Source organism: Dipodomys ordii, unplaced genomic scaffold, assembly GCF_000151885.1.
Source record: "Dipodomys ordii isolate 6190 unplaced genomic scaffold, Dord_2.0 Scaffold7, whole genome shotgun sequence".
NCBI classification, from domain to species: Eukaryota; Metazoa; Chordata; class Mammalia; order Rodentia; family Heteromyidae; genus Dipodomys; species Dipodomys ordii.
In genome coordinates this window covers 16,920,772-16,938,271 of record NW_012267223.1, presented here as the reverse complement: position 1 = coordinate 16,938,271, position 17,500 = coordinate 16,920,772, and the positions used below count along the sequence as shown (strand labels likewise).

General features: G+C 44.4%; 1 protein-coding gene across 1 annotated transcript in view; it reads left to right on the top strand.

The window, feature by feature from the left end:
* The window catches only part of Luc7l3 (LUC7-like 3 pre-mRNA splicing factor), a 30,363-nt gene extending 29,839 nt beyond the window's left edge, over positions 1-524 (top strand). The window contains exon 10 of the mRNA XM_013036730.1: positions 1-524. This exon is cut by the window's left edge and continues 1,355 nt beyond it. The gene's annotated coding sequence lies outside the window, so the exon portion shown is untranslated.
* The last annotated feature ends 16,976 nt before the right edge of the window (positions 525-17,500 follow it).

Here is a 17,500-nt window from a genome sequence, read left to right as displayed (position 1 = left end):
AGTGACTGGGCCAACACTTAGTCATAAAAACATTGCCTTTTATATGCTGTCTAATTATCATTTTTCCCCAACTTTTGCATTGTAGGACTACTGTTCGAAGATTTTTTGAAGAATACTGAAAACAGCATAAAGTGAAGATCGACATTAAAATGAGGTGAAAGAAAACTATAGTTGCATAGAAAAGTATAAAAAGCTCAGTTAGTTTGGTTTTGTTTTTTGTTTTTAATTAAAAATTAATTCAGGACTGATATGACCTACCAGATTTCAGAACATGTGTTAATAGCATATATACCACTTAGGTCCTGTATCATATTTTCTCTTTAAGACTTTTTAAGAAATATTACCTAAACATATGGCTCGCTCAGTGTTTAATTGCAAGTTTTCATTCTTGGACTTTGAAAACAGGATTAAACATTAGTATTCATGTGAATCAGACTAAGTGGGATTCCATTTTTTACAACTCTGCTATACTTAGCCTTTGGATTTAGAAGTAAAATAAAGTATCTCTGACTTTCTGTTACAGAGTTGATTTGTCTGTGTCATTGAAAAGTTTTAGTATTACTCTTTTTCTAATAAAGTTATTGACTCTGAACTAGTCCCTTGTTTTAAATATAAGAGGTACACTATTACTAGAGGTATTAGTGTACTTTTTTTTCTATCTACTTAAAAGTAATTTTTATAGAATTTCTAGTTGGATGTTTTAAATAATGGTGCTTCAATTTTTGGGTGTGGGTTATGAATAAATTTGCATTTTGCTTTTAATAGCGAAGATGTGCAGTGAATTAGAATATATTTTTACATCCCTGAGAGATTCCTTTAGTAGTAGTTGGTTCCGAATAGCTCTGACAAACACTATCTTCCACTAGGTATGAAACAATGTAGAAGAACATTCAAGAACTTTTGCTGTTCTTGTTTCGGGTCTTGTTTTAATCCTGTACCTCTATTTGTAGAAACATCAACTGTATAAAAGTGTTAATCTTTAGCTACATGTATGTGTATATAATTCATGGTAATTTCTTGTGATTTATAGTTGAATTTTACCACCAGCTTATAGATAAACCAAGTAAGTGGATGAAATGGCTTATTCAAGTTGTATGTTTCATATTGAATGTTAAGACATGGAGTCTGGCATCTGCTTGTTGGTTCAGTACCTCATTATAGGTACCAGTTGTTCATTCTGATAGGCAGTATGGTCAGTAACTATTTACTGAATGATACATTATCTACCAAACTTAAAAATAATGAAGCCAGCTGGTGCCGGTGGCTCACACCTGTAATCAGTCCTAGCTACTGAGGAGGTTGAGATCTGAGGATCACGGTTCACAGCCAGCCCGGGCAGGAAAGTCCATGAGACTCTAATCTCCAGTTAACTACCAGAAAACCAGAAGTGGCGCTATGGCTCAAGTGGTAGAGCACTAGCCTTGAGCTGAAGAGCTCAGGGGCAGCGCCCAGGCCCAGAGTTCAAGCCCCACGACTGACCAAAATAATAATAATGAAACCATCATTTTTAAAGGCCCTCTAGAAGAAAATGCTGTGAGGATGGCCCTCTTCACTTCCCTAGCTGATCCTAGACATGCAGCAATAGATGAGGAGGTTGTCTCTGAATTTGCAGAAGGTGATTCCCGCAAGGATTATGGTCATCAGTGAAACAAAATCTTAACAGCCCAACAGCTTAACTGTCAAGCAGCCCAACCTCTAAGCTCTGCTTTGTAGTTTGACAAGGTTGTAGTTTAAGAAACAGAAGAAAGCCGGGCGCTGGTGGCTCACGCCTGTAATCCTAGCTACTCAGGAGGCTGAGATCTGAGGATCGCGGTTCAAAGCCAGCCCGGGCAGGAGAGACCGTGAGACTCCTATCTCCAATAAACCACCAGAAAACCGGAAGTGGTGCTGTGGCTCAAGTGGTAGACGCTCGCCTTGAGCTGAAGAGCTGAGGGACAGCGCCCAGGCCCAGAGTTCAAGCCCCACGACCGACAAAAAAAAAAAAAAAAAAAAGAAACAGAAGAAATCTACTAAGTACAAAAATGCCAATTTGTTCTTTTCTGCCTCATCTAGACTCAATAGCTATCATAAATGAAGTACAGTGATGGGCTCCTGTGAAATAACTTCTATGAACACTTAAGTTTTTTAGTATCTATTGATAGTATTTGGGATTTGAAGTACCTGGTTTCTTAGGGTGTCCATGGCTAAAGACTTGTCTTAACTTTGGAATGAGTTTAGATTTTACATCATTTATACCCTAAGTTGATCTGATTCAAAAGACACTGATTCTTACTAACCAAAGTCCCAAGAATCAGGTATAGACATGAGGATGATAATTTACTACATTAGAAATGCATTTTGCTGTGTGCACAAAAAAATAGTTGGTTAATATGTTTGTGTCCTTTCTCTTTGGAGAACCAACTCTAATTAATCAGAAAAATTACTAGGGAAGATTGAAATCATAACAGTTTCTTTTTAATTTTGGAAATTTTAAGATAAATAGTGGCATAATTAGCCTCTAAAACTCATCACCATTGAGATTCATGGCCTCTGTGTGTATGTGTATGCATGTGTGTATGCATGTTCATGTGTCTATCAAATGTCTTTTATTTGTACCATTGATTTAATCTGTAAATAATTTCACATGTATGATAAAAAAAAACAAAGATTCCTTTAACAGTTCATTCTTACAAAGTATGGGATTTTACTCACCATAGCTAAACTATAGTACTGGTCCAGTAGTGCATTTCTTTTGTGGAGGCCTAGGTAATAAGAGTACATCTGTCTCCTGTGGAAGCAGATAGATTAGACATACTGCACCTTTTTGTTTTTTCTTCAAACAGATTAAGGTCACATTTTTCAGTTAAATTGAAAACCTCATTCTTGAACTCATAATAACTTTTTTTTTTTTTTTTTGGGTCCGGTTGTGGGGCCTGAACTCTGGGCCTGGGCGCTGTCCCTCAGCTCTTCAGCTCAAGGCTAGCGCTCTACCACTTGAGCCACAGCGCCACTTCCGGCTTTTTTTTTTGCTTATGTGGTGCTGAGGAATCGAACCCAGGGCCTCAGGCATGCAAGGCAAGCGCTCTACCACTGAGCTACCTTCCCAGTCCCACTCATAATAACTTAATAGGGTTGCTCAGCCTAGACATCACCTTCTCTCCTTAGAATATTATTCACCTATAGGCTCTCTTAAAATACAGTTGATGTCACACAGTAGGATACCAGCCTTATTTGCAAGGTCTGAGAATACTTGTATCACATGTGCATTGAGAGATGGAGAAACAAGGTACCAGCCTTATTTGCAAGGTCTGAGAACACTTGTATCACATGTGCATTGAGCTGAGCTATGTCTGGTCCAAGACTAAAGATGGAGAAACTTATGGTAGAATGTTTAGTTCAACTTTCTGTTTTTAAAAAATAAATTCTAGATAAGGTATATGTGAGTATATTTTAGATACCTATTACACGCATGAAACAAACACCTGAAAATACTGTGTATTCTGTCAGTTGGAACTTCATTTAAGGTTGGTTTTTAGGTTTTGAGTTTTGCTTGCAAAAGGACCCAGGGTGACTATATATTTTTAATTTTGTATTACAATTGTAATGCTTGCTCTTGGTTTAAATACAGCAGTATGAATGCACATGGTTTTCAAACGGGAGTGTTTAGTGACCTGTGTCTTCCTTCTGTCCTGTCCCTCTGTTCCTTCTCTCCAGGAACTCCTTCTGTTAACTATTCTTCCAAGTGGTTCTTTTTTTGGGGGGTGGGGTGGGGGTGGGATAGGTTGTGGGGGATACAAGAATATATGTGTAGATGTCTTTTTATATATGATACCCCCATATGTTCCGAAGCTTGCCTTTTCATTTATTATATTTTAGAAACATTTATTTTGAGATATAGGAGACAGTGCTTTTAAGTTGAACATGTGACATTTTAAAGTACATTTCAAGTAAGTCAAAGCAGAGAAATAAATGTATTTTTCATTGATGTGTCAGAATTTTGATTTTTCTTTCTTAAAAATGCCTTTTAAGAGTAATAGTTGATTTATTTTTCCCTTCAGCCATCCCAAGTAGTTAAATTGTCAACAGATTAATTTAGGAACAATAGCTTTGGAAATAGTTTGGCATATCTGGATGTGTGCCATAACTTGCCCTTAGGTTCATATCCTGGACAAACTTTTACATGTGTGCGAGGAAATGAAAATAAAGTCATAATGGCATCATTTGTAATAGGAAGAAAAAAATTAAAAAGGGGGGAAATACAAACGGGGGAAAAAAACCTGTGAAGACCCCAGTTAACATTATGTTGGGTAAATAGTACACTACACTTCTACCACGGAATTCACAGAAAAAACTGAACTACAGCTCTTTATGTGGACGTGGGTGGTTCAACAGTGTTACATTACGTGCAAGTCACAGTATATTCACTGTGGTTATTTTGTGAAGGTAAATATTAAGTATATGATAAAGCAAAACAAAGGACCAGTGACACAGTTTTGATGTTAGCTGGTACTGACATTGGGAGCTTGGACGGAGATGTGGTCTGGGCAAAAACATACGACTTCAGAGGAGTGGGTGGTGCTCTGCTTCCAAAGCTGGATGGGCATTTTCTTTAGGCTGTTTTTGTGCTTTTGTATGAATATAATTCCTAATAAAATTTTAAAAGTTGGGAAGAGATCTTGATGTAGGGGAGTGACTACATCATGGACTTCATGAAATTAGCCTTTGATAGTATGTAGCAAATTTCTAAAGTACTTGTTCTTTTACTTAGAGAGGGTCTGGCTATGTAGCCCAGGTTAGCCTCACACAAAATTTTTCTGCCAGTCTCAAGTGCTGGGTTTATAAGGGCGCACCACCAAGCCCAGCCACACTTAGGATTTTTAATCATGGTTTTATTTTTTGTTTTTTATTTTACTTTTTTACCAGTCCTGGGGCTTGAACTCAAGGCCTAGGTGCTGTCCCTGAAGTTCTGCTCAAGGCCAGTGCTCTACCACTTGAGCCATAGTGCCACTTGGAGCCTTTTCTGAGTAGTTTATTGGAGATAAGGGTCTCAGCCTCCTGAGTAGCTAGGATTACAAGTGTGAGCCATTGTTGCCCAGCTTGATCGTAGTTTTAAAGGCTACAAGACAAGACTTAAAATACATGTTTTCTTTGAGATACCTTGTTTTATTTTGACATGGTTTTCATTTAGGTGCCAGCAAAGGGTAGATACCTTTCTAGGCAGCTTCCAAGAAGTTTTTCTTTCCCCCTCAAGATCATGCCATTTTACAAAGAAGCTGCCGAACTCTTCTGCTTCCTCTTGCTCAAGCTTGTTCCTGTTGGTCCTGTTCTAAAGCTCATAGGGTACTATGAAGTGTTAAACAATGATAACACTAAAGGGATTGAAACTTGGGAAGCATTCACAGGCACATAAGGGTCACAGATTAAGGTCGTCTTCATTGTTCCAGAAGCCTTGTAACACCCCAGTTCCCTAGATGAGGCTCCAGTCCTCAGGATGAGCTGAGGGTTTGCTTGGCTGTGAGTGCAGTCAGCACACACATGAGCACTGCACACAGGAGCTGTTATGTCTCTGGTAACCTTCGACACGTCTGAACTGGTGGTCTGTTTGCACTGAGTTAGTGTGCCCTTGGGTTTGAGCTCTTGAGACTTATTCCAATGATTGACAGGTTGGGAAGGGGCAGTGCCGAGTTAAATAACCCCAGTCCATTCCATATTTCATGGTAACCTGCATAGGTTGTGCAATGTAACCACATTCTATCTGGTTCATTTGACTTAAAGCACCTTTAAAACATTTCAATGGCATTATACCTTATGCAGGAATTAGATTTTTCAGTCAATATATATGAGGGGGAAAATGAGTCACATTTTTGAAACTTTTGAGTATGTATGCCAGTACTGGGGCTTGAACTCAGGGCCTTGAGCTCCCAGCTGTTTTGTTCAAGGCAAAATGAAGGGCTGGTGCTTGCCACTTGAACTCTCCATTTCTGACATTTTGGTGGTTATTTGGAGGTAAGAGTTTCACAAGCTTTCCTGCGAAGCTGGCTTAGAACTATAGGTATGAGCCACCGGCTACCTAGTTCAAATTTAACTTGATCTGCAATATGGATCCACTTTGTTTTCCTGCTGTGTAGATGTGGGCTGTGTTAGAACAGCTGTGGGTTAGCTCATCTAACTTAGGATAGACCCATTGTGCCCTCAGTGGTCTTGCTATAACTGCTAGATGGCACCATTATGGCTTCTGCCGTTTTCACTCAAAGTAATTCCATTTTTGTCCAACTAAACATATTTAAACCACATAAATTTGGCTGGGAAGGTGGCTCAATGGTAGAGTGCTTGCCTTGCATGCATGTGGCCCCGGGTTCAATTCCTCAGCACCACATAAACAGAAAAAAGCCGGAAGTAGCACTGTGGCTCAAGTGATTGAGTGCTATAAAGTGCTGTCCTTGAGCTGAAAAGCGGAGGGACAGTGTCCAGGCCTAGAGTTAAGGTCCCACAGCTGGAAAAACAAGCAAACACACACACACACCTAAGTTTGGCCAGATGCCAATCAACTCCTTTAATCCTAGCTACTCAGGAGGTGGAGACCTGAGGATTGCAGTTCAGAGATAGTCAGGGCAGGAAATCTTTGAGTGTGATCACCGAAAAGTGAGTAGAGCTTTGGCTCAAGTGGTAGAACACTCTTTGAACAAAAAGGCTCAGGGACAGTACCCAGGCCCTGAGTTCAGGCCCCCAGTTATGGTGCACACAAACATCTTCCACATCATAGAGTTTCTAGCATCTGAGTCCTTGCCTAAAGTTTCCTCATACTGAAAGTGGGAAAGCAGGCCCAGTGGCTCATACTTGTAATCAATCCTAGCTACTCAGGAGGCTGAGATCTGAGGATCATGGTTCAAAGCCTGCCCAGACAGGAAGGTCTGTGAAACTTGTCTCCAGTTAACCATCAGAAAACCGAGAGTGGTGCTGTGCTTAAAGTGGTAAAGCACCCCCCTTGAGCTGAAAAGCTCAGGGACAGTGCCCAGGGCCAGAGTTCAAGGCCCAAGACTGACACCAAAAATAAAGTGTGGTCAAACAGCTGATTCCACTAGTCATCACAATCTCCTCTTCGGCTCACAGCACTCAGTGGAGTTGTCTTTTGTTGCCTTTTTTTTTTTTTGTCTGTACTGGGATTTGAACTCGGGGCCCTATGCCTGGCTCTACTACTCAAACAACACCACTAACCCGTTTTTGCTTTATTTTTCCAAATAGATCTTACTTTTTGCCTGATTGGGCTACCCTCAGACCTTGGTTCTCCTATTTATGCCTCCCGTGTAGCATGCTATCTTGAAAGCCTTGTGATGTAGATACTAAGCCACATTGCTGCCATGCTATGTGCTTAAGAGGTGATGAGTACCAAGCAAATTATACTCAGATAATAGAGTATGTTCCTAAAGTGCAGTGGGACACATTTTTGCTCTCGTCCTTTTGAAACTTTACGTTTTCTCTTTGCGTAAGAAAGGTTCACATGCCTATGTTTCCCTTCCCTCGCTTTAATCCTCAGCTGTAAGTGAGGGTGAGGGCACAGCCTTTTTTGTCCGCTGGGAGATATATTATCCATAACACTTAGAGATGCTTGTAAGGTTTAGGAGCTATGTGGTGAAAAGAAGTGGCGGTACATTGAGTAACTAGGTAAGCAAGCAGCTAATGAGTGCTCACAGCGTCTAACTAGACAGCTCCCCTAGACTAGTGTAGAGGAACCTTGAGTGGATGTGTTGGCAGGCAACCTTGAGTTTACAGCCTTGGTAATCAAGTATCAGTCCTTTGTCCTGTCTCCCATCTCACACTTACCTAATAGTTCAGTGGTATTTGCTATGCCTGACCATTGAACATAGTTATTACTCAGTTAATAAATACCGCATACTATCTGTAAATATCCGAGATAGCCGTGGATATAGCTCTGGTAGAGTGCCAGTACTTGAGTACAACACTACAAAGTGAGTTTATCTTATCAGGCACTAGTGGCTCATACCTGGAATCCTAGCTACTCAGGAGGTTGAGATTTGAGGATTGTGGTTCCCTGCCTGAGCAGGGAAGTTTATGAAACTGTTCAATTAACCACCCACTCCCCAAAACAAAGCCAGAAGTGAGCTATAGCTCAAGGAGTAGAGTGCTAGGTAGCTTTGAGCAAAAAAATTGAGGGACACTGCTCAGGCCCTGAGTTCAAACTCTGGCACCAACACACACACACACACACACACAGTGTTGATGTGGATATTGTAGCTATGTTAAATCCTGAACTTTTTTTTTTCTCAGCCCAGAGAAGTTGGAAATGAGGAAACAAGTTATTTCCTAAAGTCTCCACTTGTTTCAGCTTAATCCCCAGTTCACAACTACTTCTTAGTGGATTTTGATAACTCAGCTCTTGTCATTGCAGTTTAATTTCAAAGAAGTTATTTTCTTTGAAGTTCTGAATTCTTTCATCACCAGCAGGCTCAAATGTTTGTTAAAAAATGCTCATTTTACAGATTGTTAACAGTATTCTCAAAATGAAGATGATTTTAAAAACTTAAAAAAAATCATTAATGAGTAAAACATGGAGCTTTTGTAGGCATGCAGATTTCATTAGCCGAGGTACAGAACTAGGATCCTCCATCATGACCTACTGCAAGTAGTTTGCTGATGATTTGCTTTTCCCCCGTTCAAGTCTGAGGATCAGTTCCACAGTCTCATCTTCATGAATGCTAGGACAAGTGCCCTCAGCCAAGGATTTAAATGTGCAGTAGATACGTGCATTATCTGGGGGCACTGTGTAGCAATTTTTATACCTTGTTAACCATTTGGGTAACTGATGTGCCAGTGGTGGGGGGGAGGGGGAGATGGGGTTCTTGTGATTTCTCCCACATCCCTGGAGAGAAGAGGATTGTACTCTTGGAGGGTCAGTGGTACTGACATGTCTCCCAAGAACGAGTAGCAATGGACTAAGCCATGGTAAACTCCTTGAGTTTTGCTTTGCAACATGGTCCATGACTTAGACCTCACCTAGATAAGTGTTGTCAGATTTGACATTATCACTTGAATGTGTTGACAAGCTTAGATCTGTGCCTGGAGGAGAATTTGGGTAGTGCTGTAGTTGAGGAGCAGCAGTGGCTGGCTACCCCATCTCGAGGTCTGACAAGGAGCCATGATGACCACCTCTGCTTCCTGCCCATAGTCTTGCCTCTAATGGAAAGACCTGGGACTTTGGCCAGTCTGATTTTGCAGGGTGTGGTAAGTCATGAAAAGGGAGTCCTGAACTACCTCACTCAAACTGGTGAGGCCAGAGGAGTGGAGAAACTGGGTAGAAAGGCCTGGTACTTGGGGGCGCACGGGCCCTTTGCTCTTCCCTCACCTATCAGGTCTGTTCATCATCCTGCTCCTCATGTAATTTTTTTTCACGTGGTCACTAGATGTGTTTCTCTTATACAGGGGACATTATTTTTAAATCTTAAAGTCAAATAGCATAAATTCTAGTTGTAAATATGTTAATGATTCTAAAAATGGGCCTATCGGCATAAAAGGTGAAGTTCTTGTTGAAGTAACTGCCATTTGGGCTTGGTGTGGGTCTTTTTTCATTCATTTTGCTGAGCACTTAGTGGGCCCTTTTATCTTTGTATTGGCCACTAAGTATACTGGTGGAATGTAGCATTTTATTTTTTTAAATGGTTGGTATTGAGACTTGAACTCTGGGCTTTGTGATTTTTATTCTTTTTCACTCAGCACTCTACCACTTGACCCATGTCTCCAGTTCTGGATTTTTTGAGGATTTCTCTGCCTGGGCTGCCTTCAAACCTTGATTCTCAGGGGCTGGGAAGGTGGCTCAGTGGTAGAGCACTTGCCTTGCATGCTCGAGGCCCTGGGTTCGATTCCTCAGCACCACATAAGCAAAAAGAAAAAAGCCGGAAGTGGCACTGTGGCTCAAGTGGTAGAGCGCTAGCCTTGAGCTGAAGAGCTGAGGGACAGCGCCCAGGCCCAGAGTTCAGGCCCCACGACCGGACCCAAAAAAAAAAAAAACAAAAAAACCTTGATTCTCAGATCTCAGCCTCCTGAATAGCTAGAATTAAAGGCATGAGCCACTGGTACCCCACTTCACTTTAACCGCCTCCCCTCCAGCCGTGCACTGGTGGCTCATGCCTGTATTCCTAGCTACTCAGGAGGCTGAGATCTGAGGATCGAGGTTCAAAGACAGCCCAGGCAGGAAAGTCTGTGATACTCATCTCCAGTTAACTACCAGAAAACTAGAAGTGGCACCACGGCTCAAGAGGTAAAGCGATTGCCTTGAGCTGAAGAGCTCAGGGACAGTAGTGCCCAGGCCCAGAGTTAAAGCCCCAAGAACGGCAAATAATAATAATGCCTACCCATATTCTTTTTTCTCTTATCAGGTATATGATTTAAATCTTATTCCAGTCTTGTGAATCATATTTTGGTCTTGGTGTACATGTATTTGTATGTTGTGTCATTTATTATTAAGTAGTTGTACAAAGAGGTTACAATTTCATAAATTAGGCTTATGAGTTCAATGCAGCTTTATCAGTCACTTCTTCCAGCATTCTCTCCATTCCCCCTGCCCCCCCCCCCATTTGTTCTCTCAAGTTAGGTAGTTGTGTCATTTTCTGCACACTATCTTCTGGGCTTTTGTCCCCTCTTGAACTGTTGGACAAGAGGTCAGTATAGTCTCAACACTTTTTTTCTGACTTGAATTCAGCTTTGTCTTTGTCATGGACTCCTTTGTATGTACCTGTGTGTGTACTTTGCTTATTTTAAACTTTTTTTTTTTTTTTTTGTCGGTCATGGGGCTTGAACTCTGGGCCTGGGCGTGTCCCTCAGCTCTTCAGCTCAAGGCGAGCACTCTACCACTTGAGCTACAGCGCCACTTCTGGTTTTCTAGTGGTATATTGGAGATAGGAGTCTCACGGTCTCTCCTGCCCGGGCTGGCTTTGAACCGCGATTCTCAGATCTCAGCCTCCTGAGTAGCTAGGATTACAGGCGTGAGCCACCGGCGCCCGGCTTATTTTAACTTTTATACTTATTTCTTCCATATGTTTCTACTAAGCATAGTTACCACTTAAGAAAGTTCTGTTTCCCAATTCCTCTCTGCCCTTCCTCAGACTCTGTCTTCCACATGAGTGGTAATTGCAGTCACAGGGTTGAGCTCCCATTTCAACTCCACACAACCCATGCCTGTCTCTGAGTGCCCCCTTGCGTCCCCGTTTGCCCACGCAAGACCATTGGCAGAGCAGACAAGTGCCACCAAGGTGCCATTCTCCTGATGCCCACCAGAGGTCGCCCTATGTCCTGAATTCCCTCTGGACCTGCTGTTTAATCAAGCTTGTCCCTCTGGGACCTCCCACCTCTCCCAACACCACCTTCGGGTTTAAAGCCCCAGAGCAGCATTCCTGGTTATCCGAGAAGCTTATCTTTGAAGCTGCCATTAGTGACAGGAGCTGCCTTGTGAGAAGCAGCCTCGTGTGATGTGTCCTGGCTACTTGATTGGATACAACCACACTGCAGTCTTCTCATCTGCAAAATGGGAATAATTTTCCCCATGATGAGCAAGTGTCAAAAGAGATATTTCATTTTGGTGTATGACATGCAGCAGGTGCCTAATGAAAGCAAATCACCTTACCAAGGCTTCAAAGTCCACAACTGCACCAATCCAGGCCATCTCTGCCCCTTGTTTTCTTGGGCATTAGTGGTGCATTCTTGGGGATGGAATCCCTTTAGTGGACCTCAGCTTCATAGGCCATGAAGTCAAATATATGAGTGCTTAATTTTTCCATAACCGATCTCATCTGCACCTTAGTTCTCCATGCCACATGGCATAAAAACACTTTCTTGAGGGGTTTGCTCTCCCTTCTCCGTGGAGTCCCAGCTGGAAGGGTAAGGGCTTCTGCTATTGGGCACTCTTCATTTCCTCTGTCAACACCCATACAGATGGTCTCCCACCCCACAAGGCAGCCCTGGCTGGTGTAGTGCCACAACAGATTGATTGCTGCCAGTGTCCACCTCTGCTGGTGCCCACACTTGCCAACACTCCCCAAGGGAGTCCACAGTCCATGTGGCCTCTCTGCCACTGTCTCATCCTGACCTTCACCCTCTTCTACCTTCTTTCATCCCCTTCCCTGAGACCCTTGGGAGCAGCGGCGTCATGGCAAGCCACACCACCTCATCTGTTTCACATGTAGATAGTTGTAGAGTATTCTGAAAGGTTAGTATCATCTTGCCCCTCTTCCCTCCAGAGAATGGGGCTGGGGGGGCGGGGCGGGCAGGAGGATGACTGGGACTGGTCAGGATTTTTACTGAAGAAATGGCTTCAACTTTGATGCTCAATATCTAGGACCTAGTGCCTTTTGTTTCTTTGTTTCTTCTAGAACACCCCTGCCCTGGGGACACCCTTGTTGCCATCAGTACCAGGGCAGGATAGTATGACACACCAGGGAAAGAAGCTACTGGTTTTGAACATTAGCCTGCCACACCTTTTGCCCTGTTTTCTGAGTATAGACTGACTCACCTTGTAGCACCCCAGGGACGTTTTGTGTTCCTGGCTAAGTGTAGGGTGGAGTCAAGGCTGCTAGAAGAACCAACCTTCCTTCCTTCCTTCCCTCCCTCCCTCCCTCCTTCCCTCCCTTCCTTCCTTCCTTCCTTCCTTCCTTCCTTCCTTCCTTCCTTCCTTCCTCCTTCTTCCTTCTTCCTTCTTCCTTTCTTTCTTCCTTCCTTTTTTTTTTTTTGTCAGTTGTAGGCCTTCAACTGGGCCTGGGCCTGGGTGCTATCCTTGAGCTCTTTTACTGAAAGTAATAGTGCTCTATTACTTCGAACCACAGCACCACTTCTGATGTTCTGGTGGTGAATTGGAGATAAGAGACTTACGGACTTTCCCGATGAGGCTAGCTTTGAACCTCGATCCTCGGATCTTAGCTTCCTGAGTAGGATTACAGGCCTGAGCCACCAGCACCCAGCATGGAAGAAGTTTCTGAGGGTTCGTGTTCAGCCCTTCTGGGAGGGTAGACAGTCAGAGCTCCTGGTTGCACACAACAGAAAACAATTCTGATGAACTGCCACCTGAAGAGACTTCTCTGGAAGAATAATTGGGTGGTCCATTGGGCAGGAACCCAGAAGGCTGAGGGGCAGAGCCGTAGGGAGTGACTGGTAAGAATGGTCGTCGCGGTGCTCAGGGCAGCCTACCCTCACCTCTGCTGATCTCAGCTGCTGGGCCCATGCCAGAGTGGTCCCTCTAGCAGTGTCAGAGTCCTAGGTTCTCAACTAGGACTAGCCCAGGATGAGTGACCACATAATCTCTTCAGGGACTGGAGGGAAATGTATGTTGGCCTTTCCTGGGCTCCCATAGGGGACCCTGCCTGCAGCCTATATTGGATCCACCCCACCCCCTGCCATGGGTGTTTGGCTGCTAAGCAACCCAAAAGAACAAACACCATCCATCTCTCTTACTTTCCCATGAATTCACAGTTGCCAAGAGGCGGTTTCTAACCTGCTCTGCGTACGCAGTCAGATACCTAGAGTGCTGCTTGTTGATGCTGCTCTATAAGCTGGCCAAGTACAATGACATCATCCAAACAGACCAAACGCTTCTAGATAGTTCCACCACCATGGCTAGCGTCATAGCTAACATTTATGGGAGCAGTGTGCCAGGCACCGGGCTGAGTGCTTTAAGTGGATGATTGCTTTGGTTCTTATACTTCGTTTTCCATGGAGGGATGGGAGGGAGTGATTGTGGCTTTCCCACATTTACACAGGTCTAAAAGAGCAGAATGGACCATGGGCCTGTCAGGCCTTGCTCTCCCTTGATCCAGCAGAGACAGACATGAAAACAATTAACAGGACCACATACGTTACTTCAATGGGAAAGAACAGGGTATGGAGAGAAACAAAAGACAGTCCAATAAGGGGACCGGGGTGGGGGGGAGGGTTGAATGTCTCAGGAAGAACTTCAGTGTTTTATTTTTGTGTGCCAGGACTGGGGCTTGAACTCAGGGCCTTGTGCTCTTGCTTGGCTTTTTCCACTCAAAGATGATGCTCTATTACTTGAGCCACACCTCTACTTCTGGCTTTTGGCTGGCTACGGAGATAAGAGTCTCAGAATTTTTTCTGCCCTGAGCTGGCTTTGAACTATGATCCTTAGATCTCAGCCTCTTGAGTAGCTAAGATAACAAGCATGAGCCACTGGCTCCTGGCTTTCAGAACTTTTAAAGGGTGATGGAATGACAGGGATTTAACCAGGCAAAGAGCAAGGGCCAAAAGGTGACAGCAAGTGGCAGGGAAGAGTGGATTGTTTCAAAAACAAAGAAGGGCCAGAGCAATGAAACAGAGAGCTGGGGACATCTGGGTGTACCCCAGGAGTCAGCTCAAGAGTCTTGGCCTGTTCTTGCTGGCCATCCTCTGAGCTCTAACCTTACAGCACCATCCCAATCCACTTGTCACCCTCCATCAGTGCTGGAGCCCTCCCACCAGGCAAGTCAGACCCCACCATGCCCCGGCTTTCTTTAGGTCAGCGGTCTATGAGGTCCCTTCCTGAGCTGGCCCTGGATCTCCCAGATTTGGCTCCTGCGCGTGGACCTCAGTTCCCTCTCGCTGAGCTGCAGCTACCCATGGCTATCATCTTTCTGTTGCCCAGGGGGCCTGTGCTCTAGCTGTTCCCTAGGCAGCGATGCTCGTCCCCTCATTTCTGCAGGTCTCTACTCATCCAGCCGGCTTGTCCAGGCATATTCTCCCTTGAAGACAGAAAGGCAGAAGCCCTCTACTTGTTTCTGTCTGTGAACATCCTCCCAGCCAAAGCAAGTGCATGGCTGAGACCAGATCCTCCCACATGGGGAGGATGATATTGGGGTAGAGGGCACCCACGGAGACCGCTACATCCTTGTGCACTTGACCCATGACCTGGGTACCAAGTCCTGCTCTCCCTCCTGCGTCCAACCAAGCGTCGGTCCTGCCATTACCATTCTGTTTTCAGCAGTGCACTGTGCCCAGGGTGCTCAGTCGCGGCCTTTCCAGGGGGTGGGGGAGGTTTAGAAGATTTTTCTCTGAAAAGAATCAGATAGTAGCCAGCATAGGCTATGGAAGCCCTGCCATCACTTCTTTTTTTTTTTTTTGGTGGAGGAGGGTCGTTTGTGGGGCTTGAACTCTGGGCTTGGGCACTGTCCCTGCGCTCTTCAGCTCAAGGTGAGCACTCTACCACTTGATCCACAGCGCCACTTCCGGTTTTCTAGTGGTTTATTGGAGATAAGAGTCTCACGGACTTTCCCGCCCGAGCTGACTTTGAACCGTGATCCTCAGATCTCAGCCTCCTGAGTAGCTAGGATTACAGGCGTGAGCCACCGGTGCCTGGCTCCTGCCATCTCTTCTGCAGCTAGTCAATTCTGTAAGGTAGTGCAAGGAAGCTGTCAGCAATATAGACGGAAAGGCTGTGACTCTCTTCACGCCAAACTGCCTCTACCGGGGACAATCCTGCCCTCAGCCTGGTGTCTTCCATTGGCTGCCTGGTGGATGTAGATATCTAAATCTCCTCTAGAAGCCATGTGTTGACCATGGTACAGGCCTGGCCTCTCTGGTCACAGAGCAGCAGAGAGAGGTCTCCATCTTTCATCCTCCACATTTTCCTTTTACAGAGCAAGAAATATACTATGTGGAGAAATTGAGCTGTATGGGTTGATCTACCTATGTTCATGTTACCTTGTTGGCACATGGAAGGCAGAAGTAAGTTGTGGCTGTTAATGTCAGCATTTAGCAAAGTCTTACAAGAAGAAGACAGGCACAGACAAGAATGGATAGATCCGCAAGCAAAGCTAACATGAAATAAAGACTCCAAAAACTTTGCAGTCATTGTTGGAAAAGTCAAGTGTTTCTAGAAGCCAAATGGAAACTGTATCTTAAAGACCTTTAGGTTCAGGGAGTTGTGGGTCTGGCTCAGCAGTACTAAGCATGTGCATAGCGGGTGTCAATTATCAGCAATGAAAGTTAAAAAACAAAACAATAAAGTTGCCAGGCATTGGTGGCTCATGCCTGTAATAATAACTACTCAGGAGGCTAAGATCTGAAGATAATGGTTTAAACCAGCTAAGGCAGAAAAGTCCGTAAGGACTCTTATCTCCAATTGACCAGCCAAAAGCCGTAAGTAGAGATGTGGTTCAAGGGGTAGAGCACCAGCCTTGAGTGAAGAATGCTAAGCAAGAGCTTGAGGCCCTGAGTTTCAAGCTCTAGTACTAGCACAAAAAGAAAATTTTTTTTTTTTAAAAGCCGGGTGCGAACAGCTCACATCTATAATCCTACCTACTCAGGAGGCTGAGATCTGAGGATTCAGGTTCAAAGCCAGCCTGGGCAGGAAAAGTCTGTGAAACTCTTATCTCCAATAAACCACCAGAAAACAGGAAGTGGTGCTGTGGCTCAAGTGGTAGAGCACTTGCCTTGAGCTGAAGAGCTGAGGGACAGCACCCAGGCCCTGAGTTCAAGTCCCACGACTGATGAAAAAAAAAAAAAAGTTGTGGCCGGGTGCGGTGGCTCACGCTTGTAATCCTAGCTACTTAGGAGGCTGAGATCTGAGCATCACGGTTCAAAGCCAGCTGGGGCAGAAAAGTCTGTGAGCACCCACGCCCAGAGTTCAAGCCCCACGACCCACAAAACAAACAAAAAGTTGTAAACCACAAAGTGACATGAAATCTCAGTCTGTGCAAGTCAGAGTTGGGGAGTGTCCCTCCTCTGAGCCTGGGAATCTTGGTCTTCCCACCTTTACATTGAGAGGGAACAGCTTGAGGGCAGGCTGAGAACTGAATCTGAAAAGGACCTCTGTGTGTGGTTGCTGGCATCTGGGATGGACCAGAAGTAAGTAGCTAAGGTGATTTTTCAGGTTTTGAGGGAATTGTGGTGTCAATCATAAGAACAAAAGAAGAAAAAACCCTTTGGAGTTTCATACCATCTTCAGACCTCAAAACATCTCCCTGCAGGAGCTGTGGGCATCCCAGGTGGGCAGCAACCAGGAAGACATAGTTGTATACACCCACTTCCAGCGTGGCCTTGACAAGATGGACACTGAAGGGTGAGACCACTGGGGTGGGGTGGAAGCAGGGCACAGAGAGCAGGGTAGGGCGATTCCCCAGCCGGCGCGAACCCAGGCGTGAACCCAGGCCTCCCAGCCTCCCCCAGCCTGCCAGATACACGGGGCCACTAGCATGAGCAGGACTGTGTGCCTTTTACATTTTCTTTTCCAAAGATGATGCTTTTCCTGTCTGAGCCCTGCCACCACTGGATATTGGATGTGTGTGTGTGTGGGTTAGGATAGGGAAGAGAGGACACAGATAATTGTTCTTTTTCTTCTTTCTTTAAATGTTGGTAGCAAGCCTCAAGCTGTCACTGAGCTTTTTCATTCATGACTGGCATTCAAGCCAGGTCTTCAGTTCCAGCTTTTTGCTGGTTAATTGGAGGTAAGAGTTTTGCAGATTTGGCTTTCCCCCTTTAAAAAAAAATACACACACACACACACACACACACACACAGTGTTGATGTG